Source organism: Eumetopias jubatus, unplaced genomic scaffold (assembly GCF_037043125.1).
Source record: "Eumetopias jubatus isolate StellerSeaLion01/CBP00866 unplaced genomic scaffold, mEumJub1_p1.0 scaffold_3, whole genome shotgun sequence".
NCBI classification, from domain to species: domain Eukaryota; kingdom Metazoa; phylum Chordata; class Mammalia; order Carnivora; family Otariidae; genus Eumetopias; species Eumetopias jubatus.
In genome coordinates this window covers 23,770,549-23,794,963 of record NW_028274809.1, presented here as the reverse complement: position 1 = coordinate 23,794,963, position 24,415 = coordinate 23,770,549, and the positions used below count along the sequence as shown (strand labels likewise).

Below are 24,415 nucleotides of genomic sequence, written 5' to 3'. Positions count from 1 at the left end.
GAGATGCGTGAAAGAGGGCTAAATTACAAGGTCAATACCACCAACTCATGAAATAAGATATGCAATCAATATGTCTCTTGCATTTAACAACTAGAAGTTTTTGTTGAACATAGTTAAGAGGTTGCAATGAATTAGAGTTCAACCTTTGTTCTTCCTCTCATACCAATTTAACGTTGGAATTTTTATTTGACACTTCTGGAGCTTAGATTTAAAACAAAAGGGACTGGGCTCAGGTATGAGGTCCTTCAAGTGCTAACATTTCCAGGGGTCTGAATACTAAATACCACCTCCAGACTAAAACCAAATGTGAAAGAACCAAGATCTATACCTTAAACATCTTCCCTATCCATCATTTTTGACACTAAATAAAAATGATTTGATGTGTATTCATTAGGAATTACTCTAATTTTATATTATTATAACTATAAAATCCTTTTTCTCCATGTATTTGATACCTTAGATGGACACAAAATTCATAAGACCTACTGTAGTTACATTAAATATTGACCAGGACATTATTTTGAAACATTTGGGAAAGTGTGATATCTGAGCCTGATCTGAAATCTTATACTAAGAATATTAAACAAGATAGCTTTAAGGCTCGTCAAGATATTTTTGACAATTGTCCTAACTTTGATGAACCAACTAAGAAAATACCACAGTAGAGTTTACTTTAAAAAGCTTTGCAGATTTGACATTGTGTAAAAGTATCCAACTACAAGCAGGTGCAGACTTAATGGCGGTAAATGACATTAAATTTTTTTGAAGAACAAAACTCTCATTTGAAATGTAGGGACATAGCTGATAATGGAATTGGCTAGCACATAAAAGGACAGAAAATCTGACTAGTATTGACTTTTCACCAAAGAAAGAAAGGGAGAGAGAGGGAGAGAGAGACAGAAGAAAAGAAAGAAAGGAAGAAAGGAAGAAAGGAAGAAAGGAAGGAAGGAAGGAAGGAAGAAAGAAAAAGAAAGAAAGAAAGAAAGAAAGAAAGAAAGAAAGAAAGAAAGAAAGAAAGAAAGAAAGAAAGAAAGAAAGAAAGAAAGAAAGAGAAAGAAAGAAAGAGAGAAAGAAAGAAAGAAAGAAAGAAAGAAAGAAAGAAAGAAAGAAAGAAAGAAAGAAAGAAAGAAAGAAAGAAAGAAAGAAAGAAAGGGAGGGAGGGAGGGAGGGAGGGAGGAAAGGAAGGAAGGAAGGAAGGAAGAAAGAAAGAAAAACGAAAAGAAAAGGAGAAACCCGTGATCATCTTGTTGTTGAGTCCTTTTCTTGGCTGCTACTTACACTTTACAAACCTGTTTTGTGTGAGTGGACATCAGATTCCCTTTGGGATTCAAGTTTACTTATTTTATCAATAATAAAGCCTTCTTGTGGAAAGAGGAATAAATCACATATAAATGAAATACAAGAGATTACACCAGGAACTGAGCTTTTACCTTGACGAATTCAATAGCTTTGGCCAGATATCTCAATGTCAAAAGCATTTTAAGTATTCTACAAGGTATGTCTGGCAAAGAGAAATCAATAACGAAGTATTGGATTTGATTAAAATGTTTATTTTTTCCCTCTCCCCCCCCCTTTTTCCCAGCTAAATAGTCCTTTCCCATACTAATCGGATCTCTATTATGGTTACTGGCTGGCTTTGTTTGTTGTCAAAATGCCACAGGCCTTAGAATTCATTTGTAAATGATACAGTTTTCTGCCTCTCCATAATTTCAATATTGGGGTTCATGCTCTCTTGTCATGCCATGTGTCATTTAACTTGCCAAGAGACTTCAAAGAGATTTTAAACACCGAATTTATACAAATTATTTTTATTCTGACAACTTTATAATGCATTTTATAATTCTTACAGAAGAGAAAACATGCTTAGCAGGATAATTCTGCTCAGGTTTGCTCAGCTCAACTATAGTTTAGTCTTTTCAATCATTTTGCTTATCAAAAGCTCTTGGACATTATAAAAAAATTCCAGAAAACTGATATTTATCTAGCACATCGGGGTCTTTACATGGTCTATTCTTTCTGCTTGGATTGTTCTCCAAACTCTTCCTTCCCCTTGTTCTCTATATGGCTAACTCTCAATCTACTTTTTTTTTAAATTTTTATTGTTATGTTAATCACCCTACATTACATCATTAGTTTCTGATGTAGTGTTCCATGATTCATTGTTTGTTTGTTTGTTTTAAATAATTTTTTATTGTTATGTTAATCACCATACATTACATCATTAGTTTTTGATGTAGTGTTCCATGATTGTTTGTGCATAACACCCAGTGCTCCACGCCTCAATCTACTTTCAGGGCTAAGGGTCTTAGTCATTTCAGTTCTGCTATATAGCAAATTACTACAGATTGGGTGGCTTAAACAACATTTCTCACAGTTCTGGAAGCTTGGAAGTCCAAGATCAAGATGCTGGTAGATCAGGTGTGTCTGGTAAGAACCCACTTCCTGGTTTGCTGATGGCTGTCTTCTCATTGTATTCTCATATGGTGGGGAGCAAAGAGAGGAAACAAGCTCTTTAGTGTTTCTTCTTAAAAAGGCTCTAATCTCATCATGAGCACTCCACCCTCAGGACCTTCCCAAAAGCCCCATCTTATACTTTTTACTTTTACTTCCCAAAAGCCGCATCTCTAAATACTATCACATTGGTGATTAGGATTCAACATATGAATATTGGGAGTAGGGGGGACACAAACATTCAATCCATAGCACTGAGCTTTCAGTCACTTTTAAGGTCATCTTTCTCTGATCCTCCTAGATTATGATAATATCCCAGATATACCTTTTCACCTAACATTTTCTTATGGAATAGCAGGACTGGGAACCACAATGTTTACTGCTGTATTCCCAACATCTTGTGCCACTGAAAAATATTTATTATCATAGTAATGGTCTAGTTGTTACTTTTTGACTTGATGCTCTCATTTATGGATCATGGCACAACTGCCTTTTCTGCCTGCCTCTCTCAAGTGCATATTGTCTAGCCCTGACTGATTTTTTTTTTATAAGATTTATTCATTTATTTGAGGGGGGGCAGAGGGAGAGAATCTTCAAGTAGACTCCCCTCGAAACGTGGAGCCTGATGTGGGGCTCAGTCTCACAACCCATGTGATCATAACCTGAGCCAAAATCAAGAGTCCGGCACTTAACTGACTGCCCAGGCACCCTTGATTTGTATTTTAAAATATTGTTTTTTACCATATTACATTCTAGTGCAACCACTCAGTCACAATCTGTTAATTATGACAAAAAAAAATAAAGATGCTCCTTAGAATAGCGTTTGAAGCCCTCTGTAATTTGATCTAGATCAATTGTCTGATCTTGGCATACCCCCTTTTCTCCAACACAAGCAATTAGTGCTAGCCAAAGTAACTGTGAGACTAGATTCAAAGTACTTATTCTTGCTCCTGAACTTTATTTTTACTGTCCACTTATTTCCTCACTCCCTTTGGATGCTCTCCACCTTCTTATTTGTCCATCCAGAGCCTTCCCCATTTTGAGGTTGAGGTATATGTCATGCTTTCTATGAAGTGTTCTATGATGGATTGAGTCTTCAGTGATTTTTTTTTTTCCTTCTGTTCAATTTCCATTAAATACTATTTTAGTTATGGGTCTATCACATACTACCAACTTACCATAAGGGAACATTTTACTTTTTCTCTATCATCGTCATATTTTAAATCTTTGAAAAACCAAACAATAAACAAATGCAGAAACTGTGTATATTATCAATAAATAATTTTCCTTATAAGATTGATAACTTATGACTGTAAATGCATACTTTTTTTAAAAGATTTTATTTATTTATTTGAGAGAGACCAAGAGAGTGAGAGAGAGAAAGCACGAGCAGGGTGAGGGGCAGAGGGAGAAGCAGACTCCCTGCTCAGTAGGAAGCCCAATGCGAGGCTTGCTCCTGGCACTCCGGGATCATAACTTGAGCGTAAGGTAGATGCTTAACTGACTGAGCCACCCAGGCACCCTAAATGAATACTTTTGATCAACATGGTGCTAACATGGCATCAACATGTTGTAACAGTTAATTAATATGATTTACAAAAAGAGAAGACATTGCCGAACCACTCAGGGATATTGTAGATAAAGGTAGATCAAATAACATTTCTCTTCTTTTGCTGGTTAAAAATAAACAAAAACAGTAATACATGGCAACATAGTCCCTTAGCAGTTATTGAAAAATGAAATGCATATAACTTTATGACACAAATTTCAAAAAAAGAGTAGCTACAGATATTCTGTTACAACATTTTACCTCTACAATACTTGCCTCAATCCTACCCACACTACTAGGAAAGGAGGAAAGGTATGTTAAAATGTTTTAAGATTTCTCAACAATAATCCACAATTTGGGGATATGTAAATAAAAGGAGACTCTAGGCATCTAGGGGCAAATAAAGGAAAAATCTTAGCAGAAATAATTTTCTGCCACCACAGGTTGTCTTTAAATGTGGAAGGAACAAACTAGAGACATCTCATCTTTCAGGACCCATATGAATTGGTAGGAAGTGTCTGAGTCTTGCTATCCATAGGGAAAAACAATACTCTAAATTAAAGAGAATGAATACTTACAAGAAATATTTTTAAAGGTCAGAAAAGAAGAGCACTTTCCAGGACATCTCCGCTCTCTACCCCTTCAAACAAAAATTTACGTGATCCATATAAGTTGCTCCCCCTACACTCACCCACCCTACCCCCACACACAGATATTAGTGGCATAAAATTGAAAAATATAAAATTATTGGCTCTTAGACTCTAGATTGTAAGGGAAGACGAAAAGATCACAGATAAACCAGCAAGAGAGTTAAGGAAAATTCACTCCCACCATATAAAAGCAAAAATTTGTAATTACAGAACTAGAAATAAATTTTAATCTTTCAAGGTAGAGATGAATAAAATATATATACATTCCAAGAGAGCTTGCAATAATCACTATAACTGCAGAGAAAATAGGAAAGTAATTGGGAAAAAAATTGGGGAAAAGTTAACATTTGTGGAGGACATAAACAACTGTCCCTATGTAAGAATAATTGGTGTCATTGATATGAAACAGAAAGCATATTTATAGATTTAAAAAAAATTTCCTTGAAATGAGGAAGGACTAAATCTACACAACATGGAAATTGTTCTAGAATACACTGAAACCAAGATATATTCTTGCTAATTATTGAACTTCAAGGAAAAATAAAGTAATCCTCAAACAAGCCATAGAAAAACTACCAAAGCAAACAACAACAAAAAAACAAGGTGATTTCAGACTTTTCCATAGCAACTATCAATAGCAGAATAATCAAGCAATATCTGCAAAGTGCTGAATGAGAGAAAACTATGATACATGTATATTATGTCTATTCAAACATTGTAAATTATTCCCAAATATTAACTCAGAAAGTACAGAATCCATGATCCCGGCCTTATTGAATAAATAAAAATAAAAATCACAGCAGCGGTAGCAGCAAAAACATGAAAATGTTATTCACCCAACAAATGAATGAAGATGAAGTGACAGAGGACCAGCATAATATTCCTTGCCAGGAAATACTGGAGCAGTGCTGACAAACTTCTGAGGAAAAACAAGCAGGACTATTACAGCGGCAAATTGATCTTCTTAAATATAGTAGACCTTGAAGTCATAGGACTTGTAAACCCTTCTTGAAGAAAGATACTTGGCAATAAAAATTATCTAACCAAAAAAAATGAATCAAAGAACATCACAAGAAAAAAGGTGTGACTAAAAAACTAGTAATCATTGAATCCATTTAAAATTAGAACTGTGGACAATATGTTTATCTTATTTATATTCTGAAACTTGGAAAGAATATTACAACTATCAGAATCTAGTGATCACCAGGACTAGAAGTTTAACAATTCTAATTTTCATGAGCTTCAGAGCTGGGAGTTGGCAGAAATGGTCTAAAAATGAAATAGAATATTTTTTTTCTATTTTTAAAAACTTAAATTTGATATAATTTTAGAACTCCAGGGGAATTGTAAACACAGTAAAGAGAGTTCCCTGATGGCCTACACCTGATTTACCCTAACAAATGTTAACACTTTGCATAACCACGGTACAATGAACAGAACTAAGAAATTAACATTGACACTCTTAGCTATAGACTTTAATCAGTTGTCTTCAATTTTGCCACTGTTGCCCTTTTTCTCTTCTAGAATTCAATCCAGGATCCACTGTTCCAATTAGTTTACCTTTCATTTCCAATCTATGGCAGTTCCTCCATTTTTCTTTGTCTTTCATGATCTTGACATTTTTGTAGGGCACTGGTTATGTATTTTGTAGAATGACCCTCAGATTGTACTTGTTTGATGCTTTCTGTGAAGACAGATGATTTCTGTGAAGAATAGCACAGAGGTGGTCTGTCCTCAACACATCACAACAAGGGATGAAACCTGTAACTTTAAAAATACTAACTACTCACATTTTTCATCTTTTTTTTCATAAACTGGGGTGGAAGAAAAATGTACTTGAAGCTCAAAAATTCCTGCAGTGCCATTCCTTTTTTCTTTGGGTAAATTCAGTTAATGGTGACTTTATCAAAACCTTAGGTTAATGTGTAGAGTATGACTCTAACTTTAATAAATTATAAGTTCTATTTATTTCTAGCTGCAAACATGTAAAGAGAGAAGTCTGAAATTAATTTTGGGAAATATTGACTATAGGTATTCCTGGACAGTGAAATTTTTGTGTGTATTATTAAATTATGCTCTTTTTTTCACATGTTCTTTGTATTTTTCTGTTTTATTTTTAATTTCCTTTTATAATGAGATTATATCATTTTGATTAAAGAAGTTACATGCTTTTGAGCTTAGGCTTTTTTTAGTCATCTGCATTAGTTGTCTCAGAAAAATAATTCTGGAAAAATATAACTAAATGAAGTGCTTATCTTGAGGGTATAAGGATTGTGGGTGCTTTGGATAGACGTTTATTTTCTTATCTGTAGCTCTTAATTTTCTACAAGGATTTTGTATTACTTTGGCAATAAATTACATATGTTACTATTCTCATGGACTAAGAACTGATAATTTCTGAATGGGAGCCAATATTCTCAAGTGACAGGCTTCAGTTACTAAGTAGAGTGTTAGTTTCTTCTCTATATTGTGACATTCTTGAGAGAAAGGACAAATGGTATCTTATTTATATTAAATCTTTGGTGGTTAGCAAGCTAGCTAGCACTCTAAAAGAATTCTTTAATATTTGTGAAATTAACTGATAGCCTTTGAAAAACCCCATACTTTGAAGGACCCACCATGAAGTGGCACTGTTCATTTAAAGGATCATATAAATACCCTGTTGTTGTTGTTTTTTTGGAAAAATTTAATATTTGGGTATATTATCCAAGGCTTAAAAATCTCTTCCTATAGTTAGTCCCATATTTGAGAATTTCCATGAAATCTCCTGATGTATGAACAGGATTATCCTGTTAAAGAACAACCACCAATTGAGCCAAAAGAAATCTGTAAGTCATTTTGGACTAAAATTTAGGGCTCTTAACTTGAAGAAATCAATTAGTTTGAGTCATCTTCTCTTATGTTGCTGATGGACGTTAGGGAAAGTGATTGCTGGATAGTGATTAATGTAAAAGAGTGTAAATAAAAGAGCCATATCAAGTTCATTATAACTTGTCTGGATAGAGTGAATGATAAGAGAAGAAAAGTGCTCTTCATGAAAATAGTAGAGCCAGAAGTTAGAATGTTTCAGTGTATCAAGCTTCTTCTAGAAGAGATGGCATGTGATGGGAACCTTTGCATAACAGTGAAGAGTGCAGCCACATATCCTAGATATTAAAACAACCCAACCCTTTGTCTCTAATTTCATGTCCACCAAGCAATATTCTACCCACAAATTGGCATCTATTTCAGACTTTTAAGATTGGGAGAGAATGTGAGGATTTAGTATTCTGCTTGCCAAACAGCTCTATTTTATACTAAAAATTGTCAGTATGCTTTATTTTCATCCATATCCTGTGAGTTAGTTTAGAACAAGTTAGTGTTGACTGCCTAAACTTCCCATGGTCCCCAAAGTGTCTTCCCCACACAATCCCTAACTCCAACAAATGCTACATTGAAAGGCTCATGAGTAGCGTATCAGGCTCTCACTGACCTGTTTCCTTTCAATAGACACCACAAAACTGTGTCAGAGTTAGCAAGATTCTGAAGTTGGAAATCCTTAACCTTTCAATCAACCATTTCCTTTTAATTTTTAGCTTTTCAAGCATTTTTCTGTCCTATACAAAGTCTTCTGGTTAATTGATACCTCTCCTGGCAGCAAGGCTCTCTTTGCCCTATCCTGAGGTGTGCTTCTCTAAAACACGAATGAGACATGGGTTTTTTTTTTAGTCATTTTAAGTTCTGTGAAATGCAAACTTGAGAAGATGATCATGTACCTCTTAATGCCCCACCATATTGTGTATCTGTCTATAACCTTTCCACTAAGGTAACAGGATCTTCTGTAAATTCCTTATTTTTCCCATAGGACTTAACAATGCTTTCATTTTCTGTCAGAGCTCCTACTGAGAGGCACCTGGGTTGCTCAGTCCCTTAAACATCTGACTCCTGGTTTCAGCTCAGGTCATGATCTCGGGTCATGACATAGAGCCCTACATCAGACTCCATGCTCAGTGTGGAGTCTGCTAGAGATTCTCTCCCTCTCTCTCTTTCTCCCTCCCCCTCGCACCTCCCCCCACTCATGTGTGCATGCTCTCTAAAATAAATAAATAAATAAATAAATAAAAAGACCTTTTTTAAAAAAACCTCCTACTGAGAATGATGTTTTAAAATTAATTCTTTTCTCTGTATTTAGATGTCTTCAGTGCAGTTATTCAAATTTTAATATTGCTACTATATATTTATTTGTGAGATAATCAATGGAAATATTTTATTCTTTTGTTTTAGCAATAGTATTTTTTACTACATTATTAATTTGTCCCTCAGTTATATGTTAGAGCCTTCAGATATTTAATTAGAACTGTCTTCAGCTTGGCCATTTCTGCATGCTTTTGAGAGAAGTTATATAAGTGATTGTCATAATAAAAAAATCAGATTACAAACTAGGTCTGAAAACTGTACTCAATTGAAACTATTTTTTGATGACTAGCAGTACAAGAGAATTGTCTTAATTTTAGTTAGTTCTTTAGACAAATATTTAATGCATATTACACATTATATATTATACAAGTACATATTTTATAATTATTTTACTCTGTAGTTCATATATATTTGCATAGAAATATAAATTAAATATATGAGTGCATGTATATATAAGTATGCATATATACATATGACCAGTTATTATTGGTATTTTTGCTATGTTATAAGACAGAAAGTTTGCTCTGAATTCTGTATTAGGGAAATAGTTCATTTCAAATGGGCATTTTAATATAGCTTTCAAAAATATATGTCATGTGACCTAAAATGAAATAAATTAAACTTAAAGGAAAGCCATGATTGGGGGTCAGGCATGAGAGAGAGTTTCTAAAGATAGGGGCAACTCATTCCTAATGATGCTAGTCAGATGCTCACTGGACAAGATTATAAAATAAGATTTGGAGGAAAACACTTTTTCCCTCACTTCTACAAAGGGAAAATGCTAATATATTCTTGAATGTGCACATCCCCTTCATAGTATTGAAATACTGCTGATATGAATGACCTCTGATGATATACCATATTTATTTTTTAACATTTGTTCTTTACATTCTTAACTGATTTTAAAGCACCATAAAATACTTAAAAAGAATGGTACAGGTTTTAAAGAGACTACACCTTAATTATCTTTGCACTATCAATTTCACAAGCAATATTTGCAATTGTTGAACAATTTTACAGTTTGATTACAATATCAGTAAATTGCACTGTGTAAAGATAAACCATTTGCATCCAAAATATTAATTAAAATTACCTCTAAAAATAAACAAAGCATTTTAACTTCAGGTATAAAGCAACAACTTAAATTACCTTCTCAGTATAGAACCTAAACTCCCTTGTTAACTATTTATTCTGCATAATTTGCCTGAGAAAACCTCAGAAGAATTATTCAGATGTATAGTTATTAAACTACCAAGACAAACTTGGGCTTATGGTTATATTTCCTTGAGCAGCAAAATAGATATTTTTTCAAACTAAGTATCTTTCAAGATAGGGGAAACAACAGTGCTAGAACAAAATGTTGTCTCATGAAATATACCTTTTTAAATTTTTTTAACATTTAACACCTACTTATCTGAAATTTGATAAATTTGAGAAAAATAATGACATAGAAACCTTTCCATGGGAAGCTTCAAATCTATGAAATATTTAGACATTATACCCAAATACAATACTATTGTTTGTAAAGTGTTTCATATCCTCTGAATATAAGAATATTAAAAGTTCCCTATATTATTTGAAAAACAAATTGTCAAGGAATAATTTTATAGTCTTCTATCTATACAGATAGAATAATTATAATATTTATACATCAATAACATTAAATAATTTGCCTTGTAATTATCTTCATGAAAGATGTATAATTTGAGTTTAATTTCAGTAGACCAATATCAGTCATAAAATTGGCATCATTCAAGCCACTTAAACAATTGTAAGTCTTATAAATATTGGCAAGTTTAGTGAGAGGCACACTTTTCAGAAGATTTCTAAGCCAATGACTTCAGTGGCAGTGTTAAATACACGTGGGTTGTGTGAGGGAAAATCCTGAATACAGCAATGTGAAATCAAATAGAAAAGCTATCATGTTAAATCCAAAAGGTTATATCAGTAAATGATACATTACTTTCAGTAATCTTACTGTATTTCTCAAAGGCTTTCAATTATTTGCACCAAGGAAGTATTGTTAAGGATTTGAAAAGTGTGCAAATGTGCATAAGCTACACAATTCGTTATTAGTAAATAGTCTTTTACACAACTGAGAAGTCTCAAAAGTTAATAGAATCTCAAGTATTCCCATTGTTCTCTCTCCAACTTCCAGTATCATCACAAAAATATCAACAACTTAATCATGAATAACAATAAGTTAAAATGACTTTCATTTGTTATTTTGGTAGACAGAACAGATGGCTTTACTTCTCTTTATATCTCTTCAGTTATTTTCTTGACCATTATTCTGTGTATAGATGAATTGCATTTTCTTGCTTGTTAATTACCTGTATATTAATTTATCTTATGGAATTATTTTCAATTTGAATAAGCCATTTATAATTCAAATATGTATCTTTTTTATGAAATATTAGTATTTTTGTTTTACTTTTAGTTAAATATTGGTATATTGAATTTTGGAGCTTGTAGTTTTTGTCAACATTTTGGGGAAAAATAGAATGATTTTTTTCCATGAATGTAGAACTTAGAAATTCATCCCTCATATCTACAATTTGATTGATATTCGATGACATTTCTTCTAGTTTTCTAGTGTATTTTTAAGACTTTACTTTTTACAGCAGTTTTAAGCTTACAACAAAATGAGAAGGAGGTACAGAGATTTTTAATATACCTCTTGCCCCATTAGCAACATTGCTTACCAGAATGGTATTTTTTTTTAACCAAGGATTAACCTACACTAATCTATCATAATTACCTGAAGTCTAAGGTTTACTATAGGATTCACTCTTGTACATTCTGTAAGTTTGGACAAAGGTTTAATGCATATATCCACAATTATTTATCATACAGAGTATTTTCACTGCTCTAAACATCTGTGCTCCTTCTAGTCATCTTTCCCCACCCCCAAACTCCTTAGCAACCACTGATATTTTTATTGTCCCAATAGTTTGCATTTTACAGAATGTCATATAGTTGGAATCATACAGTATGAGGCCTTTACAGACGGTTGTTGTTACAGACTGTTGTTTTTCACTTAGTAATATGCATTAAGTTTCCTCCATGTTTTTCCATGGCTCGATAGGTCATTTCTCCTCAGCACTGAATAATATTCCATTGTCTGGATGTACAAAGTTTATTTGTCCAGTCACTACTAAAGGACATCTTGGTTGCTTCCACATTTTTACAGTTATGAATAAAGCTGCTGTAAGCATCCATATGAAGATTTTTGTGTGGATATACATTTTCAACTCCTGATAAATACCCAGAATGCAATTGCTAGATTGTATGGTAAGAGTATGTTTAGTTTTGCAAGAAAGTGCTGTCTTTCAAAATGACTTTACCATTTTGCATTCTACCAGCAATGTATGAGAGTTCCTGTTGCTGTCATCCCTGTCAAGATTTGGTGGTGTTATTGCTCCAAATTTTAACCACTAAAATTAACCATTAATTAGGTGTGTAGTGATATCTCACTGTTGTTTTAATTTGTATTTCCTTGATGACATAAGATGCAAAACATCTTTTCGTATGCTTATTGCATATCTGTATATCTTTGGTGAGGTGTCCCTTAAGGTCTTTGGCCTATATTTTAGTTAGATTGTTTTCTTATTGTTGAGTTTTAGTAGTTCTTTGTATATTTTGACTAGCAGTCCTTCATCACATGTGTCTTTTGCAAATATTTTTTCCCCAGTCTGTGGATTCCCTTGACATTATCTTTTGCAGGGCAGAAGTTTTAATTTTAATGATATCTAGCTCATTTATTATTTCTTTTATGGATTATGAATTTGGCATTGTATCTAAAAAGTCACCATACCCAAAGTCATCCAAGTTTTCTCCTATGTTGTCTTCTAAGAATTTTACAGTTTTGTATTTTACACTTAGAACTATAATCCATTTTGACTTAATTTTGTGAAAGGTGTGAGATCTGTGTCCAGATTCATTTTTTGGTATTTGGATGATGTTCCAACATCATTTGTTGAAGAAACTATCTTTGCTCCATCGTATTGTCCTTGCTCCTTTGTCAAAGATCAGTTGGCTATAATTCTAGGAGTCTATTTCTGGGCTCTCTATTTTACTCTATTGATCTGTCTGTTCTTTCACCAATACCATAAGTCTTGATTACAGTAGCTTTAGTGTAAGTCTGGAAGTCAGGTGGTATCAGTCCTGCATGGTGTTTTTCTCTTTCAATACTGTGGGGGTTTTTATGCTTAATTCTTTTTTTTTCTTATTTTTTAAAATTTTTATTTAAATTCCAGGTAGTTAACTTACAATGTAATATTAGTTTCAAGTGTACAATTAGTGATTCAACACTTCTATACAACACCCAGTGCTCACCCTTAATCCGCATCACCTATTTCACCCATCCCCCCATTCACCTCTCTTCTGGTAACCATCAGTTTGTTCTCTATAGTGAAGAGTGTTTCTTGGCTTCCCTATCTCTCTCTTTTCTCCCCCATGCTCATTTGTTTTGTTTCTTCAATTCCACATAAAAATGAAATTATATGGATTTCTCTTTCTCTGACTTATTTCGCTTAGCATAATACTCTCTAGCTCAATCCATGTCATTGCAAATGGCAAGATTTTGCTCTTTTTATGGCTGAGTAATATTCCATTGTATATACACATAACACTTCTTCTTTATTCATCAGTCAATGGACACTTGGGCTGTTTCCATAATTTGGCTATTGTAGGTAATGCAGCTATAAATATTGGGGTGCATCTATCCCTTTGAATTAGTGTTAGTACTTCTGGGACTTTTACTTCTCCATATAAACTTCAGAATAAGTTTGTTAATATGCACAAAATAATTTGCTGGGATATTGATTGGAATTGCATTGAGTCTGTCGATAAGCTGGAAAGAACTGTCATCTTGATAATACTGACCATCCTATCTATGAACATAGAATATATATTCATTTATTTAGTTCTTTGAGTTCATTCATCAGAATTTTATGTTTTTCTTCATATAGATTTTGTACATATTTTGTTATATTTATACCTTAGTATTTTGTTTTGGGGGGTATCCTGGGTGTTTTTGTGTTTTCTTCAGAGTATTTCTGAATTTTAACAGGTTGTCTTTAATTTTTAGATTGTTGATATTTGTCTTTCTAGTTTAATTTTTATCTTTTTAAATATAATTTTATACATACAAAAATATAAATTAAAAAGCATGCTAACATAATTTTGCTTATGCCTATTTATGATATTAATGGGCCACCATTATGAGTTTCAAATAGTGCTAACATAAATAAATTTTTAAAATATATTTATGGGAACTTTGAATAGAGACTAACATGAAGAAGCTTGTCATTTGAATGTATACTGTAAGTCCCCAAATGTGTCAATACTCTTGTTATCCAGAGATGAGTATAATATTTAAGTAATATATTGCAGTTTTCAAAGAGCTTTTGTCATTGTTACATTTGGAGACACCAATCACATTACCCAGGTAGATAAATCTGTAGGTAAAACAAATCTGAGATGATCCAACCTAAATCCACGCAAGTCCAACCTGCAGTTGATCAGTAGAGGTCACTCAAATTCATATTCTTATACTCCAAATGAAACATGTTTAGAATTCCCTAGTTGGTATTTTAAAAAAAAGTGATAATTATGCATAATTTAATAAGATGAATAGTAAATTAACACTGATACGTATTTGACTACACTTTGCAGCCAAATTTTAACACCATTATTCTCTCAATAAATGCATAATAATAATAAACAAGTACTATTTGGTTCTCGTGCTGCTTCTTATGCCCCCTGTGTTTCTGCAGTCTTTACTCAGAATCTTGCAGTGGTATTTCAAACTTCCTCATCAGTTTCTCCATACCCAATCATTTTATACCTATGACTTGTTGTTTTTTAAAAAATCTTTAAAGATATGAATTCCTTTTCTTTTTGTTCCTACATCCACATGCATTTCCTTAAGCATTCATCATCATACTATTTTATTTTCTAGAGATTTCACTCTCCAAGTTTCAAGGTGTCTGTTGTTAGTCTCAGGCTAAAGCTTGTACATTGCTCTAGTGGGTCACTGCCAGACACTGAGCTCATTACACACAGGGCTAATCCATATCTCAAATGATATATATCTAATTTCTTATTCCAGGTTCTGCTGTAGCTAACTATTCCATAGCCAGTAATTTAGTCCTTACATGGAATGATTGTACAGTAGGGGTTCACATTTATTCTGCTTACAAAATTCCATCTTAAAGAAAGGGCTGACTTCCTAAAAGATGGCAACAAGAGCAATCATCCTTCTAAAAAACAATGCATTTCTTACCCCTGAGTTACCTTTTTTTATTATTATTATTATTTCTTTAAAGCTGTGTGCTCCATGCAAGTGACAACTCCTCAGAGCCTATTTTATGGAGATCCATAAGTTTTATTTCTTAGTGTTCATAACTGCTTTGTGCATTATATTTTAGCAAACATTCTTAGTTTGATCTGCATTAGGGAGTCACAGTAGAAAGGCGTTTCTTTCTTTTACAAATGAGAATACTAAGATTGAGAATGCTAAGTGTTTCATAAGCAACAAGGCTTTTAAATGGCAAAGATGTGACTGAAACAGAATTTTAACTTCTGCCAATACTATAGTTTTCCTTATTTCCAGAACAATCAAGAGCTATTATTGAGTACTAAATTTAGTACACCTAAAGGATCTTATTTATTTATACTTGTAAGCCTTGAGATGTAGAATTCATACAGTTAGAAAATAAATTAATACATACTGTGATGTTTATTAATTCCTTGATGTATGGTACAGCCCTGGTGAAGGAGATCTAATCTATGAAGATGTGGCAAATTCAGGTGAAATTTGTGCTATTTTCTGGAGTTTATTAGAAATGTGATGGAGAATCTGCTAAAATCATATCTATCATTTCCCTATCCACTCCACTGATTTTTTGGCGGAACAGATGATACTCCTAGAAAGACCAGTAAAACATTTTGGTGATTATGAAACCAGAGGAAGATAGAGGACTTGGGGATATATGTGTTGTTACCATTACTTTTCTCTCTTGCCTACATTGCAGGGATGGAGGGAAAGATAAAGAGCTGGCTTTAAACATGACTTAAAATTCAGAGGGGGAGAGGAACCATGAGAGATGATGGACTCTGAAAAACAAACTGAGGGTTCTAGAGGGGAGGAGGGTAGGGGGATGGGTTAGCCTGGTGATGGGTATTAAAGAGGGCACATTCTGCATAGAGCACTGGGTGTTATGAACAAACAATGAATCATGGAACACTACATCAAAAACTAATGATGTAATATATGGTGATTAACATAACAATAAAACAATTTTTAAAAATGACTTAAATTAATGAAATTTGGATTTCTGAAAAGTGGATTCATAAACTGAAATGTTCATTCAGTTAGGTTCCCAGACAGAAAATACAATATAGCTCAGGATATTAGAAACAGCTTTGTTTGTCCTGAAACAAACTGATCATATCAAGAAAACTTCACTCTGAATGCAAGACTGGTCATTATAAAAAATAGATCTGTTGTGGAAAGGAAAATAACAATTTGAAAATGAAACACGAAAAGTAATTAGTGAAAGGATAAGAAAGAATATCTCATGCCTCAGTGAATGGAAATTACACACTGTAGTCTCACATTTCAATGTGTGGAAATACAGATAATCTTATATTTATTACCAATATTTGAAGTGATAGAATACAAGGTTGGATTTGAATAATGCAAATATATGCCCTATTCAATAGAAATAGACCAGTTATGAGTCAAGTTTGAGTGGATGTACAGCTTCTAAGATCCCTGTATACCTCTAAAGTGGAAGTAGCATGGAAAAGAATATTTGGGTGACAAGGAAAGGAAATGAATGGAATATCACTTCCAGGATATGATCGTTTTTCTTCCTCTACTCTGAAAGCTATTGAGTGAAAGAAGGATTATTTGAATTTGGAGTGATGCCAAGCATTATAACTGACTTTAACGAGGGCAAGGTTTTTATATAGAAGAAAATAAGCTCAATAAAAGGAAGACTTTATAACAGAGCTACTTAAAACCCATGAACTGAGTTTCCTGTTACTCGAACTTTTAAATAGAGACTGGGCATTAAAATGATAGAATATCTGTAGAAATAATTAAAACAAAGGATGTGTGATTAGATTATATGGATTTAGGGTCTCTTCTAGCCGTGAGATTCTGGAATTCTGTGATACACAAATTCACTTTTACCAAGCTATTTTTAAATGTATATTAATTGTCAATATGATACTTCCAATTATGGAAAACCTCTTATTTTATGCGAGAAACAGAGGCAGTGCTTCTTCTGGAACCATAGAAATATCTTGTTCTATTTACTGTAAGGCTTTCAGACAGTACATTGGCTTTGGGTGATGAAGTATGTGTCCTGCCTCTGCTAACCTTAAATATTTTGTCAAATCAGTCCTCTGAAGACTTGAACTCAGCATCACACCCACATGTTTTGGTTACCATACCATGTACTCCTGAAAATCAGAAAAGAGTACATTGAAAATTTCTGTAATCCAGGACTAAGTTAGATCAGCAGTCAAAACAAGGTAAAGAAGTAGTATCATTATTGGGGACCTTTCTACTGGAAAATTGGCATGCCCTGGCAGTACCACTTAGACTTGGAAAAATCCATTAGCTAAGTAGAACAGATAGGTGTGAGGCTGACACTTGCCTTGAAAATCATTTACCAAAACTTGGGAATGACTGTGATTATACAAAGCATAGATCTGAAAATAACTAAATTCAATAATTAAGTGCAAGCCTATAATAGAAATCACTATTAATTCTTAAATGTATTTTCTGCTCTTCCTAAAAAAAAGAATCTGGTCTTGTTATGTTCCCAGTGTTAACATCCTAAAATTAATATCTGATTATTTTCCTAACTCCTTTTAAAACCCTTCAATCTTTCCTCATAGCCTACAGATCAATACATTTTAGGATTGTAGCGAAGGTCTTTTATTATTTGGCTGTTGTTTATTTATCTTAATTTTTCCATTACCCTTTTCTTCTTTAATGCAAAATACTTAAAAATCTCTTTATGCCACAATTTCCACATGCTGAACAATCATCCTTTCTCCTTTCCTGCTTTCACACTGTGAGCACCTGCTTATTATACATACAGATTTTGTTCGGGTGTGTTCGCCTTTTTAAAGTCTTCATAACCACCATGCAAGCCTAGAAAATGTATTATATCCTTCTCTGTCCTGTCACTATATCCTGTATGTCATCTATTAAAATGCTTATGAAAATATTATAATTGTTATATGAGGTACAAAGGGCAGAGTTTATTTCAGTCATCTTTATATCTCCAGCATGTTGTGCATTTTGGGAGTTTTAAGTTATAGTTTGTATCATTCATTTTCCAAAGGAATTTAGAGAACTAACAAATATAAGAAGATAATTTTTTGAGAAATAATTGGCATGAAAGATAACCTAGAATAGGTAAACTATGATGAAGCCAAGAGTAAAGTTAATACAGAAAATGCATGTAATCTACTTTAAATTTTTTGTATTAAAGTTTGGCTATATGGGCCTTCATTAATTAATAAAAGCCAAAACATAGTATTATTTTTGCTAGAGGAGGGCTTCAACTTTGTACCTAAGTGTTCTGACAATCAACAGGAAGAAGTAGACCTAGTTAGCTATGTGATTTTCATTGTCAGTGAGAGAAATCACCTCAGGCTGTTCAGCAGTAGCAGGCTAAGACCTGAATGGCATTTCACCATTGGGTCCATATTGAAAGTATTTGATATTCTTATGTAATGTAAAATCTAATGAAGAGTAGCCTCAACAACAACCTTTCAATAAGACAGATCTTCATAGTGTTGTGCTTTAACTTTATTACAGGGCTGTGGCACAAAAACACAGGCAGCTCAGTAGAAACAATTTTACGGTGGCAAAGGGGAAGTGAAAAAAGTGATCAGACTTTTTTTTTTTGATTTACATACATGGTTTATTTTTATTTTTTTTGAATGACATTTGAATGTCAGATCATTTTTCAGTACGATTTTTTATTTTAATTTTTATTGTTATGTTAATCACCATACATTACATCATTAGTTTTGGATGTAGTGTTCCATGATTCATTTTTTGCATACAACATCCAGTGCTCCACGCAGAACGTGCCCTCTTTAATACCCATCACCAGGTTAACCCATCCCCCCATCCCCCTCCCCTCTAGAACCCTCAGGTTGTTTCTCATAGTCCATAGTCTCTCATGGTTCGTCTCCCTCACCGATTCTGCCCCCTTCATTTTTCCCTTCCTACTCTCTTCTACTTTTTCTTTTTTCTTTTAACATACAATGTATTATTTGTTTCAGAGGTACAGATCTGTGATTCAACAATCTTACACAATTCACAGCGCTCACCATAGCACATATGCTCCCCAATGTCTATCACCCAGCCACCCCATCCCTCTCACCCCCCACCACTCCAGCAACCCTCAATTTGTTTCCTGAGATTAGGAATTCCTCATATCATTTATATATAGACTTCCAACTCTCATAATTTAAGCCAAAAAAATGTAAATAATTTGAGGCATACGTGTACTTCATATCCTTTGTATCTTTTGTATCTCTGGTAAATAGTGGACACTCAGGAGGAATTAGATAAGTTAATGAGCTTTAAAAAACTCAATAATGAATTATAGCATAGAACTGTTTTGGGGAGACCCAAGCACTAGAAAAGAAATTGGGTTGTGGAAATTCCTTCAGTGTGTAAGCAGTTTGAATATAGAGAAGTTTGAATATAGAGAAGGTCTGCTGCATATGGTAAAAATATCATTTTTAATAAAGAGTGGCTTCCCTGTCCCATGGACCATGAGAAACCAGGGCCAGAAATACACGAGGGGATTGCAAATGGAGAGCTCTTACCTCTGGTGTTATGAGAAAGAGGGCTGGGTCCTGGTCTGAATGAAAATGAGGAATCTTCTGGAACTTTGTGCAAAAAGGGGCAATAGCTGGGTCTTCACATTTTAGGCCCAGAGAGATGGTAATCTGAAACTCTGCAAGGTGATAGGATTTATGGTAAGTCCGCTTCTCCCTCTCCCTCCCTGTTTGTGTCCTCTGTCTCTCTCTGTCAAATAAATAACAAAATCTTAAAATAAATAAATTAAATAAATAAATAAATAAATAAATAAATAAATAGGACTTTAGGGACGTTGGCATATTCCTAATTGTGTTTCATGAATTAATTTATTGATTCAATAGCTATGTATTGAGATTCCCTATGTTCTAGGTCTGAAGCTGGCATTGGAGACATAGCAGTGAATTAAAAAAGTTCCTGCTCTCATATATGCTACATGCCATTGGCAGAGAGAGAGACAATAAATAAGTTATGTGTAGTTTAATAAATGATGATAAGTGCTATAGAGAAGAGTAATACAGTAAAGAGTAACAGAGAGGCAAAAAGTTAGGATGATACAGCATTTTAAGTGAGATTGTCAGAGATGCCCTCCATGATAAGGTGAAGTTGAAGAGAAGGTCTCTAACTGAAGTCATGGAGGAAGCCGTGGGAATATCCAGGGGAGATGGCCTCTTAGTGCCAGAGGAAGTGTGTGCAGATATCCTGAGGGAAAAATGGTTGGTGCGTTTAAGAAACACAGAGGGATGATGGATGGAGTTGTCTAGTACAGTGCCTGGAGCATGTGACTGTGAAATGAATAAATGAATCTCCTGTGTTTTGCAGAAATTGGGTCAAAAGAAAGAAAAGAAAAGAAAGTGTCAAATGTAAAAATTTTGAGATAGCCGAAAAAAATAGATTTAATATTCTGAAAATAACTTTTTCCAGAAAAAGTCATAAGGTGTGCAGAGAAACTTAATTTGAAAAAGGATGAGAACTATATTTTAGTACCTATGGATATATATCAAAATATTATAATTACCTAGGTTATGTTTTTCAAGAATACTCCATTTTAATGTGTCACATGCATGCATATGAATGACAACTAGAGAATACTCAAAAGCATGTTGGATACAATAAGAGAATTAATAAAATAATTCCCAAGATTGAAATAGGTACTTAAAAGTTTAAGGGCATTCCTGGGCATCTCTGTCTTATTTTCAGGATCACACCATTATTCATGATCTCTGCATAAAGTTTCATAAACTAACCTACCAATTTCTGTCCTTTTGTATCTATAACTTAAACAATAACGTAAGTGCAAAGGATAAACAAAATAAAAAGAACTAGTAACATGCTAGAAGTTTTAGAATTCCAACATTTTTCTCTTCTCTATACCAAGATGTCTTACTATACATAAACTTGTTCATATATATATACCCTAAATTATGTACGTTATTCCATTCTAGTAACACAGATCTATGTACAACTGAAATCTCTCTTTCCTTATTACATACATCATTCACGCATTCACACAATATGTCTTATAAATACTGTATACCAGGCATAGGAGAGTCCACTTGCCAGCATCTTGCCATTCCTATGTAAAAGTGGAACATCCAATTGAAGTTTCTCAAGCAAGTGACAAAGGTACACCTGCAGCTCCAAGGAATACACCCAACCAAGTAAGGGCAGTGGTTTGGCAACCAGGCAGGGAAGGCCTGCTCTTTCCTGAACACTCAATATTGCCTCTCTGCTTTTGCTAGAATTTGTAATATCTGCACAGAATGCTGTCTTCTGAATTCACATTACTTGTGATTCTTGGTTGATTCTAGATTTCTACACAAAGAAGGATAGATCATTTGAGAACAAAGGGAATGGCACTTGGATGTGGGTACTGTTTACTTCAAAAAAGACCATTCTCTGTGTGGGCTGGTGTTTGCTTTACTCTGTCATAGTGCCCTCACTCACCAGCCGGATGCAGCCGGCAGCTCTGTATCAAAGGCTCAGAATTTAGAATAACTTGGACGAAAGCAGTCTTAGCCCTTTTTGTTTCAACTTTTAACTTAAAGTTTGGAGGACTCACAAACTGGGCACATTAAACATAAATCAAATGTATCTTAATGTTTTTCAAGTAATCTAAATTCTAAGTTTGGAACTTTTCTGATATAATCATTTTATGAGCTCAGTGGAACCAAAATTTTTATCTTTTACCTATAAAAAATATGAGAAAACATTTTAATATAATTTGGTTATATGTTATTCTGCTACATAAAATAATACGTACCTATTCTATAGTAACTGAGAATATCGCGACTAATAGTCCTCTTACAAATTCAGATAATCCTGTTGAGCAGATAGACACAGCTATATGAAACTATAGTATAATGGCAGTAATTGAATTTCATTCTACTATTTATGGACATATGGATAAGCAATTCCACATAAAAACTGAACTGGAGATCATAAGAGAATATTTTTATTTTTTTATTTTTTATTTTTTTTAAGATTTTATTTATTTATTTGAGAGAGAGAGAGAATGAGAGAGAAAGCACATAAGATGGGGGGAGAGTCAGAGGGAGAAGCAGACTCCCTGCCAAGCAGGGAGCCCGATGCGGGACTCAATCCAGGGACTCCAAGATCATGGCCTGAGCCGAAGGCAGTCGCTTAACCAACTGAGCCACCCAGGCACCCAAGAGAATCTTTTTAAAAACAGTATCAAGTTTGAATATTACCCAGAATTAAAAATGTGCTGTCATAAGAATTCTCTTGTTATGATTTTTAAAACAACACTTTAAGCTATATTGAACTTTATTTTTAAATAAAGACAATGAATTTCAGAAATGTTAAGTGTTAATGTTAAGTGGCCTGTCCAAGGTCACGCGGGCTGTCCAGCAGAATGAGAAGCTAACCAAATGTAAATTAGACTGATTTAGTGTACTTGCTAACAACCTGGATATCTACTTTTTCTCTTTTTTGAGGATTTTGACTTCTCTTATTTGTGTGGAGCTAAGGGAAACCCTGACTTCTGCATGACTTAGAGCACCTTTTGAATTTTGGTTCATCATTCTTTCTCTCTTTCTTGCTCCCTCGCAGTCCTCAAGTGACTTTATTTTCTTGTGAGCCAAAAGCATACAGTTTTACATATTTCAAACCATGTCTTTTGAAAAGCCAAAACATTTCAAAGAAATTCAGAAATTCATATTCTATATATTTTGGGTTTGGTTGAGTTCATACATCTGAGCAACAACCTCAATTTATTAAAAGCTTATGAGAATATTGTTTATTGTTGATTAAATATCAGTTGATGGTATTCATAAAGATGATTGCAAGTGCTTCATTCCAGTTGTAATTATTACTATTGTGATTTTTGTTTCTTTCGTCACAAAGTTTAAAGCAAGAGAGAAGAATGTAAAACTCATCTGAGTTTTCAGCCAGACAGAAATACATTACCATAGTTCTTATCCTAGAGCAAGACTTATATCCATAATAGCACGATAGCCCATCAGAAGGACAGATTTGGGAAATAGGCAAGGTTAAATTATTTTTGATTTTTATGTTTGCTTGGATATTTTTTTAAGTAAGCTCTAGGCCCACTGTGGGGCTTGAACTCACAACCCCAAGATTAAGAATTTTATGCTCTATGGACTGAGCCAGCCAGGCATTCCTGCTTGGATATTTTTAGACAAATGTATTTTTAGGTCTTAAGTATTAAAAATTAAAATTTTGGTTGACAAATATATGTACAAATAAACAACAGCTGCAAAGTAAAAGACAGTTTTAAATAACTGTCTATTAGTGATGGACTACCTGTCAGAGTAATTTCTTTTTAATTCTGCTAATCTGAAAAGTAAAATGGATAACCTTTTATAACTTTAATGAGAACTTCTTCACTCTATAATCCACCTTTCCTTCACCACCTTTAAGCTCTCCCTCTCCAGTGGTTGTTTCTTCCCTGCACTTAAAAATGTATTTCTCTCAGCATAAAAAGAAGCAAAAAAAAAAAAAAAAAAGCAAGTAAGCAAACACTCATTTTGATCTTGCCATTCCCTCTCTTGGAAATACTGAGTACCTTTCCTTATTCTTCTATGGCACAACTTCATTCATTCATATATTTATTCATTCTGGAAGCATTTGCTGAGTACTTCAATTGGTCAATCCTAGTACTTTATGCCATTGAAACAGAGAGAAGAAACAGTTCTCAATCAAAATCACAGGGAAAGAGTACAAATAAGCAATTCATTATATTCAGGGAGAGAAAAGTTACAAGAGAACACATAGAAGGAACATGCAATGCAGAAGGATGTGAAGAAACTGATGGAATTAAGATTTTCTTGGAATTAATATTTTACCAAAAAGTCCTAGATGTTTCTGCTCATGTCATTAACACCCATTCATTTCTTAAACTAGCATTCATGTCCACCACTTAAGTCATTGCTTTTTTAAACATCTACCAATGACCTAAATAGAAAATCTAATGACGCATCCTCAACCACTCAACTCTTCAAAATCTTTCCTCTCTCAAGATCTAGATCAAAATCTCATTCCCGGTTCACTTCTTTCAGCATTGAAACTGCATTCCTGGAGTATTTAGTTAATCCAAACATAAACAATGCTGGCCTGTTGTTTTGTATTGTACTATGTTTTTGAAATTACCTTAGCCGATGTCTAAAATTTCATCATTCTGAGGCTACATTATCCACAGAACCTAACACATTGCCCCAAAACTAATACATACTAAAAAAA

At 33.7% G+C, this 24,415-nt stretch overlaps 1 protein-coding gene across 2 annotated transcripts in view; it reads left to right on the top strand.

Moving 5' to 3' along the window:
• Positions 1-24,415, top strand: part of SPAG16 (sperm associated antigen 16) — a 951,181-nt gene that overhangs the window by 456,205 nt on the left and 470,561 nt on the right. The gene's annotated exons all lie outside the window — the stretch shown is intronic.